This window comes from Hyperolius riggenbachi, chromosome 12 (genome assembly GCF_040937935.1).
Source record: "Hyperolius riggenbachi isolate aHypRig1 chromosome 12, aHypRig1.pri, whole genome shotgun sequence".
NCBI classification, from domain to species: Eukaryota; Metazoa; Chordata; class Amphibia; order Anura; family Hyperoliidae; genus Hyperolius; species Hyperolius riggenbachi.
In genome coordinates, this window is record NC_090657.1 from 34,913,250 (window position 1) to 34,925,175 (window position 11,926).

At 52.2% G+C, this 11,926-nt stretch overlaps 1 protein-coding gene across 2 annotated transcripts in view; it reads right to left on the minus strand.

The window, feature by feature from the left end:
* Positions 1–11,049, minus strand: part of LOC137541855 (keratin, type I cytoskeletal 19-like) — a 46,802-nt gene extending 35,753 nt beyond the window's left edge. Inside the window, exon 1 of one of the 2 annotated variants that reach the window (XM_068263396.1) lies at positions 11,010–11,049. The gene's annotated coding sequence lies outside the window, so the exon portion shown is untranslated. Of the gene's footprint in view, positions 1–10,902; positions 10,984–11,009 lie in introns of those variants that run through there. The other variant, XM_068263397.1, reaches the window with a different exon arrangement.
* Positions 11,050–11,926: the final 877 nt, after the last annotated feature.

The following is an 11,926-nucleotide window of genomic DNA, read 5'->3' on the forward strand; positions in this document are numbered from 1 at the left end:
CATGCAATTAACTTGCCAAAGCCTTGGGGTTAAACAAACACCTTACCACCTGCAGAGCTCAGGAACAGTTAAAGGTAGCCATACACTGGTCGATTTGCCATCAGATCGACCAACAGATAGATCCCTCTCTGATCGAATCTGATCAGAGAGGGATCGTATGGCTGCCTTTACTGCAAACAGATTGTGAATCAATTTCAGCATGAAACCGATCACAATCTGTGGAGCTGACGCGCCCCCCCCCCCCCCCCCCCGCATACATTACCTGCTCTGCCGGCGAGTCCCCCGGTCTCCACTGTATTCTTCCCCACCCTGGTCTCCGGTACGGCTGGCTTCACTGAACTTCCTGCCGGGGAAGTTTAAACAGTAGAGGGCGCTCTACTGTTTAAACTTCCTGCTGGGACAGGAAGTTCAGTGAAGCCAGCCGGACTCTGAGCCCAGCGCAGAGAAGAAGACAGCAGAGACTGGGGATACGCGTCGGCGGCGCAGGTAATATATTGCAGCTAGCGTTGGTCGTTGGGCATTCGAACGCCGCTATCGGCGCACTCCCGACCCGCCGCGATCGAGCAAAATCTTCCGCACGGACGGATCGACGGAAATCGATCGTTCTGTCAGCGTTTGTGCAACGATTTCACAGCAGATTCGATCACAGTGATCGAATCTGCTGTATATCGGCGGGAAAATCGTTAGATGTATGGGCCCCTTAAGAGAATCAATTGGGTTGATTAAGAATAGGCTGGCCAAACTAATGCCTGGTACACACCATGCAATTTAAATTTCCCGTCAGATTGACAGGTTGTATCGATGATTTCTGGCAGGTCTGATCTGATTTCCGATCGTCTTTCTGATCGATTTTGTACAGAAGTGATCGGAAAATCGATCAGAAAAATAAGGAATCAGATCTGTTGAAAATTATCGATTCAACCTGTCCATCTGATGCTGTGTGTATACCAGGCATATTACAGGAGAAGAAAGAAGAGGGCATCAAAGCCTCGGCCAACCATTCTACCTGTAGTGCTCTATGGCCTCAGAATAACTCTAATCATGAAGAGAAATAGAGATAGTCCTTATGAAATACCATTTGGAGGACCACCTAAAACCAGTCTTTATGTCTCCCATCAGATTGCTGTGATGTATAATTATCTGTGTGAGTACATGGCTCTGTTGCATAACTAACATCGGAGCACAAGCTTGTTTTTGGTTCCGATCCAGATCCAGGCTCAGTGAGTGGAAGCCACAACTTGATACCTGGAGACTGGGTGCTCACTAAATACAATGTTAGTCAGGGACGGATTTAGCATAAGGCACTGTAGGCATGTGCCTACAGGCGCCTGATAATGGAAAGGTGTCTCACTCCCCTCCCTGAGCGCCCCCCTCCCTCCTTCCCTATACAGTGTCCTGAGCAGAGCGTAAATGAGAGGTTACTCTCCCAGCTCTCTGCATTCCACTGACGAGATCTCCCTTCAGTCGGGGCTCCTCAAGCTACTTAATACTGAGGGTACCTCTGGCTACCTAATACTTGGGGGCACCACTAGCTACTTAATACTGAGGATACCTTTGACTACCTAATACTAAGGGGCACCTGTAGCTATGACAGGCAAGGGAAGTAAGGGAGAAGCGACAGCTGGGACAGTTTGCCCACTTGCAGTGCAGTTCGGTGGGTGTTTGTAGGTCCATGGAGGGTGGAGTCTAGAGTGCTAGGACATTTGTGCCTATAGGCTCTTGCAGGAGCACCTCTAGCCATTTTGTCACACCAGGAGAGAAAACCTGTGGTGGTGAGCGGCGGTGTGTGGCATCGGATGCGCGGAGATCTTTCATCAAAATAACTAAGAAGGTCGCAAGATAGAAGATATTGACATGGGAACATTTTTATAAAGGTACAGGTAAGTATTTCTGGTTAATTAAGATTATTAAAGGACTTTTCTCATTGTTGTGATTTTATTTCATTTAACCCTTTGTGAAAATGGGTAAGGGGTACTTTGTACCCCTATACTTATTTCTCCTGTGAGGGGGGTGGGCATCTGAGGGTCCCCTTCTTAAAGGGGACTTCTAGATGCCACCATGAACCCCCCCCCCCCTTCAAGGAGTCGTCGCCCCCACCTCCTCCTGGGGCACCGAAGGTGGGGAAGAGCCCCTTGTCCATGGATTGGACAAGGGCTCCATGGGAGATGGGGAGACTTGGCCGCCCCTCTCCCCCGGAGCCCCCCATACCATGGACCATACGGGCTGGTATAGCTCAGGGTGCGAAGCCCCACTTGGCCGGGGCTCCGCATTCTGGCTATCCTAGCCTGCATGGGGGACAAGGGGTTAAAGAGGCTCAGGAGGGGGATCCCACATAATTTTTTAAAAACATTTCCCACACTCTGAACATTAAATTTTTAAAAAAAAAAATAGGTAACATATATATATATAACATCACATTTATAATGAAATAACCACGAATGTCTTTTCTGTGCTCACAGCATTATCAGTTTTATTCAACCCCCAAGTGATATTCATTCTAAGTACAACATCCTTTTCCAGTTATAACAGCTTTTACCAGTGTTGATCGGATACCTCATTATCCTATTCGAGTTTGGTCGAATTCGGATAGTAAACTATCCGAATTCACTCGAAGTTCGATATTCGAGTTAATCGAATACCCGATTCGAACTCGGATATCCAACGTCACTATCCGAGTCTGTATTCGAGTAAAATATTCGAGCTGGCCTTAAATAGCTTTTAAAACTTGTATTGGAGGTCAATGATGCATGAAACCACCTATTTTATGAAGAAAAACATCAAGTGATTATGTGGTGATGTAGTAGTTATAAAAAAGGTATCAAAAATAGTAAATTAACTTCATGAAAAGTGTTTGCATGAAAAGTGTGTCCAAAATGGTTGTAAGTTGGAAGTCTTCATTTATGTCGTCTTCTTCTTCTTCTTCTATATCTTCTTCTTTTTTCTTCTTCTTCTATATCTTCTTCTACTCAAATCTTCTTCATCTTCTACTTCTTGTATTTTCTTCAATTATCTTTTTCTTCTTCTATATCTTCTTCTTCTATATGTTCTTCTTCTTCTTCTATATCTTCTTCTTCTTCTTCTATATCTTCTTCTTCTTCTATATCTTCTTCTTCTTCATCTTCCTCTTCTATATCTTCTTCTTCTTTGTCTTCTTCTTCTTCTATATCTTCTTCTTCTTCTTCTATATCTTCTTCTTCTTTGTCTTCTTCTTCTATATCTTCTTCTCCTTCTCCTTCTTCTCCTTCTCCTTCTCCTTCTTCTTCTTCTTCTTCTCTATCATTATATTATGTGTCTTGGTTTTCCTTTCTTTTGTAATATTTTTTTACTTCATTTGTGGAAATATTTTATTTTAATAACACCTTAGTTATATTTGTGTTGATGGCATAATAGGTAGTGGCACATTGCAAGCCACAGCGCCTTTTTTCTGTGTACCCTGGCGGTGGTAAAACACAGACATCAGCAGGAGGAGGAAGTAGTTGCAGCTATTGTAGTGTGGTAATAGCTGATAGGAGAGTGGGTGGCAGCAGAAAATAGTTCTTCTTCTGTTCTCCCTGGCAGTGGTAGCAGCACACAGACAGCAGAAGCTCAATGCAGCTACAGGAGGAGGAGTAGTGTGTGTCAGGCAGTGTGGTGTGACTGACATAATAGGCCCTGGTTTCTAGCGGTGGTACCAGGGCTGTAAATAAACATCATGAGGTTACAGACAGCGGTCGTGAAGCCCACATTGTGTCCAATACACAATTGGGATAGCACAGTTTTCAACCCGGACACCTCTAAAATAATTTAAAAAAAAATTCAAAATAATGCAGCTATTTTTGAGCATAAATAGCTGGTGGTGCATGGGCAGCAGCCCCTTGTAATGTGTTCCCTGGCAGTGGAGACACAGACAGCAGGAGGAAATACAACAGTAGGCAGCGTGAGGAGGATGAGTGTGTGGCAGACTGGCAGCAGGCAGCAGGAGGGCAGGCAGCGAGACATAATAGGCCCTGGTTCCTAGCGGTGGTACCAGGGCCGTAAATAAACACCATGAGGTTCCAGACAGCGGTCGTGAAGCCCACATTGTGTCCAATACACAATTGGGACAGCACAGTTTTCAACCCGGACACCTCTAAAATAATATTTTTTTTCAAAATAATGCAGCTATTTTTGAGCGTAAATAGCTGGTGTCGCATGGGCAGATGCACCTTGTTATGTGTTCCCTGGCAGTGGAAACATACAGACAGCAGGAGGAAATACAGCAGCAGGCAGCGTGAGGAGGATGAGTGTGTGTTAGACTGGCAGCAGGCAGCAGGCAGGAGGGCAGGCAGCGAGACATAATAGGCCCTGGGTCCTAGCGGTGGTACCAGGGCCGTAAATAAACACCATGAGATTTCAGACAGCGGTCGTGAAGCCCACATTGTGTCCAATACACAATTGGGACAGTACACTTTTCAACCCGGACACCTCTAAAATAATACACAAAATTATTACATTTTTTTTCAGAAATGCAGCTATTTTTGAGCGTAAATAGCTGGTGGCGCATGGACAGCAGCACCTTTTAATGTGTTCCCTGGCAGTGGAGACACAGACAGCAGGAAGAAATACAGCAGCAGCAGCAGCAGGTGTAATGTGTGTGTGCCACTTCATGTCCCCCTCTCGCCAACAACAGAGGCCAGGAATTCGCCTTCCACCCAAGCCTGGTTCATTTTGAGAAACGTCAGTCTGTCCACAGACTTGTGAGACAGACGAGATCGCTTCTCAGTGACGACTTCACCGGCTGCACTGAAGCAACGCTCTGACAGTACGCTGGAAGGGGGGCAGGAGAGCACTTCCAGGGCGTACTGCGCAAGCTCGCTCCAGATCGGCAGGTGCTTGACCCAATACTCCATGGGATCAACAGGGGCAACGCTGTCAAGCCCGCTGAAGGACCCCATGTAGTCAGCCACCATGCGGGTCAAGTGCTGTCTGTGACTTGTGAAGGATGCTGCTGCAAGCACCTCCTCTCTAGTCCCTGGCAGCTCTACACTCATGTAGAGCTCGTTGGTCAGAGACAGCAGGTCTGTGGTGCGCATGCGCTTGCTGCTGGTGGATGCAGGCACCTGCTTCTGCCTCTGTGCTGGCTGGACAGTGGGGGTGGATGGCTGAGGGAAGGCTTCCTCCAAGCGCTCAACAAGGGACAGCTGCAAATCCCTCATTTGTTGCGCACGGTCTCCTCCTGCAGGCAGGAACTGGCTGAGCTTCCACTTCAGTCGTGGGTCCAGCATCATGCAGATCCAGATGTCCTCCCTCTGCTTCATCTGGATGACCCTTGGGTCCCTGCACAGGCACTTCAGCATGTGAGCTGCCATTGGGAAGAGTCTGGCCACGTCTGCTGGCACATCATCGGCAGCCCCAGAGCCGACAGTGCTGTCCTCCTCATCCTCTGCCTCCTCCACCTCATCCTCTCTCCACCCCGCACCACTCCAGCTGCGCTCTGCTGCTCCCCCTCATCAGCAGCAAGGTCAGGGACCTCCACCAACTCCAAGCAGGGCCGGCCCGCCCATGAGGCGGGGTGAAACTTTTGCCTCAGGCGGCACTTCTGGAGGGGCGGCAGCCGCCCGTCTGTGTGTGTGGGGGGCCGCCCGAGCTGGAGGGGATAGCGGGCAGGAAGGGGGTATTGGGCCTAGCGGCGGGGAGGGGGGTCGGACCCCCCCCTCCCTCGCCTGGGTCCCCCGTCCTCCGCTCCCCTCCAGCTTTAGAAGTGAGGTCGCTGGCTGCAGCTATATTGTAAGAGGCAACGGGCGGGGAGGACTCACCTCTTCCTCGTTCCAGCCCGAGCCTGCGCTCCACTGACGTCACTTCCTGCTACGCCGCAGGAAGTGACGTCAGTGGAGCGCAGGCTCGGGCTGGAACGAGGAAGAGGTGAGTGATCCCCGCCCGTTGCCTCTTACAATATAGCTGCAGCCAGCGACCTCACTTCTAAAGCTGGAGGGGAGCGGAGGACGGGGGACCCAGGCGAGGGAGGGGGGGGTCCGACCCCCCTCCCCGCCGCTAGGCCCAATACCCCCTTCCTGCCCGCTATCCCCTCCAGCTCGGGCGGCCCCCCACACACACACGGCTTGGGGGGGGAGGGGCGGCGATTTTTTTGAATTTTGCCTCAGGCGGCAAAAAGTCTAGGGCCGGGCCTGACTCCAAGCCCTCCTCCTCAGAGGTGGCCTGTGAAGCTGCCTGCAGCTCATGCTGGTCCAAGGCTGCCACTCCCTCTTCCAGCAGTGCATACAGGGCCCTGTCCAGCACACACACCATGGGGACCCACTCGCACACCATTGCATGGTCCCTGCTTACCATGTTGGTGGCCTGCAGGAAGGGTGCCAGCACTGAGCACACCTGCTGCATGTGCTCCCAGTCCTCCGTGTAGATGATGGACGGGAGGTTGGTGGCGGCACGCCCAGTTGCAGTGATGGCGGCCACTGTTGCTCGTGCAACGTACTGGCTGACAGCCTGCCTCTGTTCAACCAGATGCTCCAACATCACCAGGGTGGAGTTCCAGCGAGTTGGAACATCGATCATGAGCCGGTGCTGTGGCAGGTGCAGCTCCTTCTACACCTCTTCCAGGCTCGCTACGGCTGCAGCCGAGTGCCGGAAAGGACGCACAACCTTCCTTGCCGCCTCCAGGAGTCAGTCCATCCCCTGGTAGGTCCGCAGGAACTTTTGGACTACCAGGTTCAGGACGTGCGCCAGGCAGGGGATGTGGGTCAGGTCTCCCCTGCTGATTGCAGCAACCAGGTTTGCCCCATTGTCGGACACCACCTCTCCGACTCTGAGGCCTCTGGGGGTCAGCCAATTCCTCTCCTGCTCTCGGAGTTTGGCCAGGACATGGTTCGCCATCAGTTTGGTCTTCCCCAGGCTGACCAATTCCAGCAGTGCTTGGCAGTGGCGGGGCTTCACGCTGCTGCTGAGGCGGGGGGGTTTGGGCTGGTGTGCCGGAGGATGGAAGCGGATCAGAGGAACCTGCTGCAATTCCGCTGACCCTGCATGGTGGAACCACCCACTGCGTTGTTGCTGCTGCTGCTGCTCTAACAGTGCCTGATGCTGCTCCCCCCTCCTCACCCCCTTCCACCAAGCTGACCCAATGCGCGGTGAAGGACAGATAGCGGCCTGTCCCAAACCGGCTGCTCCACGAGTCCATGGTGACGTGGACCCGTTGATCCACCGCGTGATCCAGCCCTCTCCCGACATTGCCCATCACAGAGCGGTGAAGTGCAGGGATGGTTATGCATGCGAAAAAATGTCGGCTGGGGATTGGCATATCGGGGGCTGCACACATCAGGAGCGCACGCATGTCGCTCCCCTCCTGCACAAGGGAATAAGGCAGGAGTTGGGAGCACATGGCCCGTGCCAGCAAGCCGTTCAGCTGACGCACGCGACGGCTGCTGGGAGGCAGAACCCTGACCACCCCCTGGAAGGTGTTGCTGGGCAGGGTCTGGCGAGGCCTTTTGCTGGCACGGGAATCACTGGAGGGAGCAGAGGAGGCCACTGAGGACTGGCTGCCAGAGCAGGCCTCAGTGTCGGCGGCAGGAGTTGCAGAGGGAGGAGGAGCAGTGCGTTTCTGACGCACTCCTGCTGGTGCTGCTGGAGGAGGTGGAGGAGGGCGGGTGGCTGCTGCCGACGGCTTCGCAGTGGTGGCGGGTCTGCCACTGCCAGCTTCCTTCAACTTCATGAACTCCTCATGCTCATGAAAGTGTTTCCCTGCCAGATGGGTCACCAGAGAGGTGGAGCCGTACGCAGAGGGGTCCTTCCCTCTGCTGAGCTGCTGGCGGCACTGGTTGCAGGTGGCATACTTTCAATCCACATATGGCAGTGTGAAAAAATTCCAAATTGGGGAGGTGAAGTTTGCCCTTCGGCTCGAAGGTGCTGCTGCCGCTGGTCTCCCTGTGGTGGTTGGGGGAGGGGGGTTTCTTGGTGCGGCTGGTGGCACTGGCAGAACTCTCCGTATCAGCACGCTGTGTGGCCTGTATACCACGACCACTTCTGATCCTACCCATGTCTGCGATGCTGATCCTTCTAGCAAGGCCCGCAGCCGCATCCTCCTCCTCCTCAGAGCTGATGACATCCCCAGGATCTGCCACCCAGTCTCTGTTCTTCACCCTGTCATCATCATCATCCTCCCCCTCCGCAAACATGTCCTGCTGGGATGACCCCACAAACTCCCCTTCTGCATGCATGGGCTGATGGACAGTCACCACTGGGGTGCCGACCCTAGAAGTTTGCCGCCTGAGGCAAAAGTTTCACCCCGCCTCATGAGCGGGCCGGCCCTGGGAAGTTGCATGGTGTGTACCAGGCTTAAAGAGAACCCGAGGTGGGTTTTAATAATCCTATTAGCACACAGAGGCTGGTTCTGCATATAATGCCCAGCCTCTGTTACTATACTGTCTCCAGTGGCGTAGCTAAGGAGTTGTGGTGGGCCCTGATGCAAGTTTTACAATGGGGCCCCCCAAGCACTCTATACATAGCAATTGATATGGAGCACCAAAACCTGCCAATGGCAATTACAAGTGAGCCACGCCGAAGACCGGAGGATAGTTTTGTACCGGCGCGGGGCCGTTTGAAGCATCACATAAGTTCATCGCTTCCCCCGCCACCTTACAGTAACTCCCACCCTTTACCCCCCCTTAAGGACCAGCGCTGTTATTTGTGATCTGTGCTGGGTGGGCTCTACAGCCCCCAGCACAGATCAGGGTGCATCCAGAGCGATCAGATCGCCCCCCTTTTTCCCCCACTATGGGGATGATGTGCTGGGGGGGTCTGATCGCTCCTGCCTGCCAGTGTTGCGGGGGGGGCACCTCAAAGCCCCCCTCCGCGGCGAAATCCCCCCCCCCTCCCTCTCCTACCTGGCCCCCCTGGTGTTCCGGGCTGCACAGGACGCTATCCGTCCTGTGCATAGGGTTGCCACCTTTTGACTGAGGAAATACCGGCTTTGGGGTGTGGCCTGGGCGTGGCCTAAAAGTGGGAGGAGTTAGTTACGTCCCTTTTTCAAAAATAGCACAAGAAAAATTACAAAAATAAATACAAATGTTCATACCAGTAGTTTAAAGAACAAAGGTAATGTTAAAAATTGCCCCTGGTCGGTACTTAAATCGGGAAAGGGAAGCCGCTGAATCCTAAATGAGGCTTCCTCCATCCTCCTCAGCCAGCCTGAAACAGTGTTGAGACCCCGTTGCCGCTGCGCGCAGTAGCAGCTTTCCACTTGGGCTCTAGCGAAAATAGCCGGGCTCGATCAGGTCTGCTCTACTGCGCAGGCATGAGGCTCCTGCAAAGCAGATTGGACCCAATCAGGCTTGGCTATTGCTGCCTGAACCTGAGCGGTAGGCAACTAGTACACATTCCAACAAGGAGATCTTGGGGGGGTCACAGTGCTGGATCCCCTCTAGTGCGGAGGATGGGGGAAGCCTCTTTAACATCCAGAGGCTTTTCCCTCCCAAGGTAAGTTCTCCCTTGGGGCACTTTTTTCCTACAGGTACACTTTACAGGTGACCATCAATTATACAATTCCACGACCGATAGATCATTTCCAATCACTGCAGTAATCGATCGGATGTAACTGGTCCTGCCCCATCAATGACCAAATAACTTGTAGCCAAGTCGATCAGATTATTGGAATCGACCTATTTTCGTATCGATCCCATCGAATTGGCTAGCAGGAATTTGGCCATTAATGGGTATGACTGATCATTTCTGCCTGATTACCACAGAAATGATCAGCCACAGAATTGTATCATTTATGGGCACTTTAAAGGTAGCCATACATCAGCAGATTATGAGCAGATTCGACAGAGACAAATTTATCTTTAATCGAATCTGATTAGAGATAAATTTGTCTCTAGGTGTAGCTGCCCATACACTGCAGGCCGATTCCCTGTCCGATTTCAGCATGAAATCTTCAGGGAATCAGCTGAGCCTGCCGTGTCTGCTCCGCCCCCAATGTATAAATGTGACCCTCCCCCCCCCCACCTTGTGTGCATTTATACATTACCTGTCCTGTAGCAGCCTTCGCCTATGCACCGCCAGCGTGGATGTGGGTGTTAGAACCCGGAGAGATGGACGGACACGGCACGGAAGGCTGCTAGAGGACAGGTAATGTATAAATGCACACTACATTACGCCGGCAGCGGTAGGGGTTTCGTCTTTCATTCTGAAATCGGCCGCCGTACACCTCACCAAACAATTTCGGCCTGATATCTTGCAGCATGTGTGATCAATGATACAACCTATTTTACCCCCCAAATTGGTCGCTTTGTCTGTCGTGCATGCACTTTGTGGCACCGATTTTCATCCAATTCGATTATAATAATCGAATTGGATGGTCAATTGGCCACCAAGTTGCCTGAAGTATGGCCACCTTAAAAGTCTGGAAGGGGGGATAGGTGCTGATAGAAGGTTGGGGGAACGGGGTAAGGAGAGAGAGAGGGGGGGGGGGAGAGAGAGAGAGGGGGGGGGGGCTGAAGAAACAGAGAGAGGGGTGTGAAGAAAGAGAGAGAGGTATGGTGGTGAAGAGAGGGGGGAGAAAGAGAGAAGGGGGTGAAAGAGAGGGGGGTGAAGAGAGAGAAAGGGGTAAAGAGAGTGAGGGGATGAAGAGAGAGAGAGAGAGAGGGGGGGTGAAGAGAGAGAGGAGAGAAAGGGGTGAAGAGAGAGACATACTGTGTGTGTGAAACTGTCACTCTGACTCTGGTACCTTCTTCCTAACACAGCACTTCAGCTGTGAACAGTGGACTGCTGAAGCTCTCTCCACTCTTATCATTACTGGCTGCTGCCTGGGGGGCTGGGCTGGCTCATCGTACTGCACACACCACAGACATGATAGCGGTAGCAGGCCTGTCCTTTCCTGCACATTCCAGCTCACACAAGAAGCACAGTAATCATGTGCTGGCTCTGACTGCTCCCTACCTATGTCTGTTTCTTTCTCTCCACACAGACTGAGAGAGCCTGTGCTGTGGCTGAGCTGGGCAGCCGCTGCTGCAACATGCCTGGAAGACAATTCAGGACTCACTCACGCTGCTCAGGGAAGGCTCACAGACTCTCGCTCAGTCTGCTAGGCTCCTCCTCCTTCCCTGAGCATCCTCACTGGTTATTGGCTGGCAGCGACTGGCCAGCCAATCCAATAAGAGAGGAGGGAGATCTGTCTCCAAGTTACTCAGCAGCAGGGAGCCTGGGGCTAATTTTCCGGCAGATAACGTGCCGGTGAAACTTTTATTCCGGCGCCGGCTTTTTAGTGAAATTTACGGTAGGGCCGCCCAGATACCGGCTGGGTGGCAACCCTACCTGTGCAGCCAGTGACAGGACGTCCCCTGTCACATGGCGGCGATCCCCGGCCGCTGATTGGCCGGGGATCGCCGATCTGCCTTACGGCGCTGCTGCGCAGCAACGCCGTACAATGTAAACAAAGCAGATTATTTCCGCTTGTGTTTACATTTAGCCTGCGAGCCGCCCCGCCATGAATTGACAGGAAGCAGCCGCTCGCGCGAGCGGCTGCTTCCTGATTAATCAGCCTCCAGCTGGCGACGCAATACTGCGTCGCTGGTCCTGCAGCTGCCACTTTGCCGACGCGCGGTATGAGTGCGCGGTCGGCAAGTGGTTAAGTTGATATATTTCTTAATTCCAAATGTTAATATGTAGAAGTTCTAAAGGACCAGCGGGGTTTGAATTCGAAAAATACATCTTTTGCTTAGGAATTTTTAGCAGTATACGTAGCTAGGGGTGTAGCTGGCCAGGGCATGATGAGATGCCCCAGGCATCTGTCTGGTTTGTCTATGCCTAAAAACGGCCTTCTGAGAGGGATATGGAGGCTGCCATATTTATTTCCTTTTAAACAATACACATTGCCTGGCTGCGCTGCTGCTCCTCTGCCTCTAATAGATAATAGCCATAGACCTTGAACAAGCATGCCAATCAGGTGTTTCTGACTGAAGTC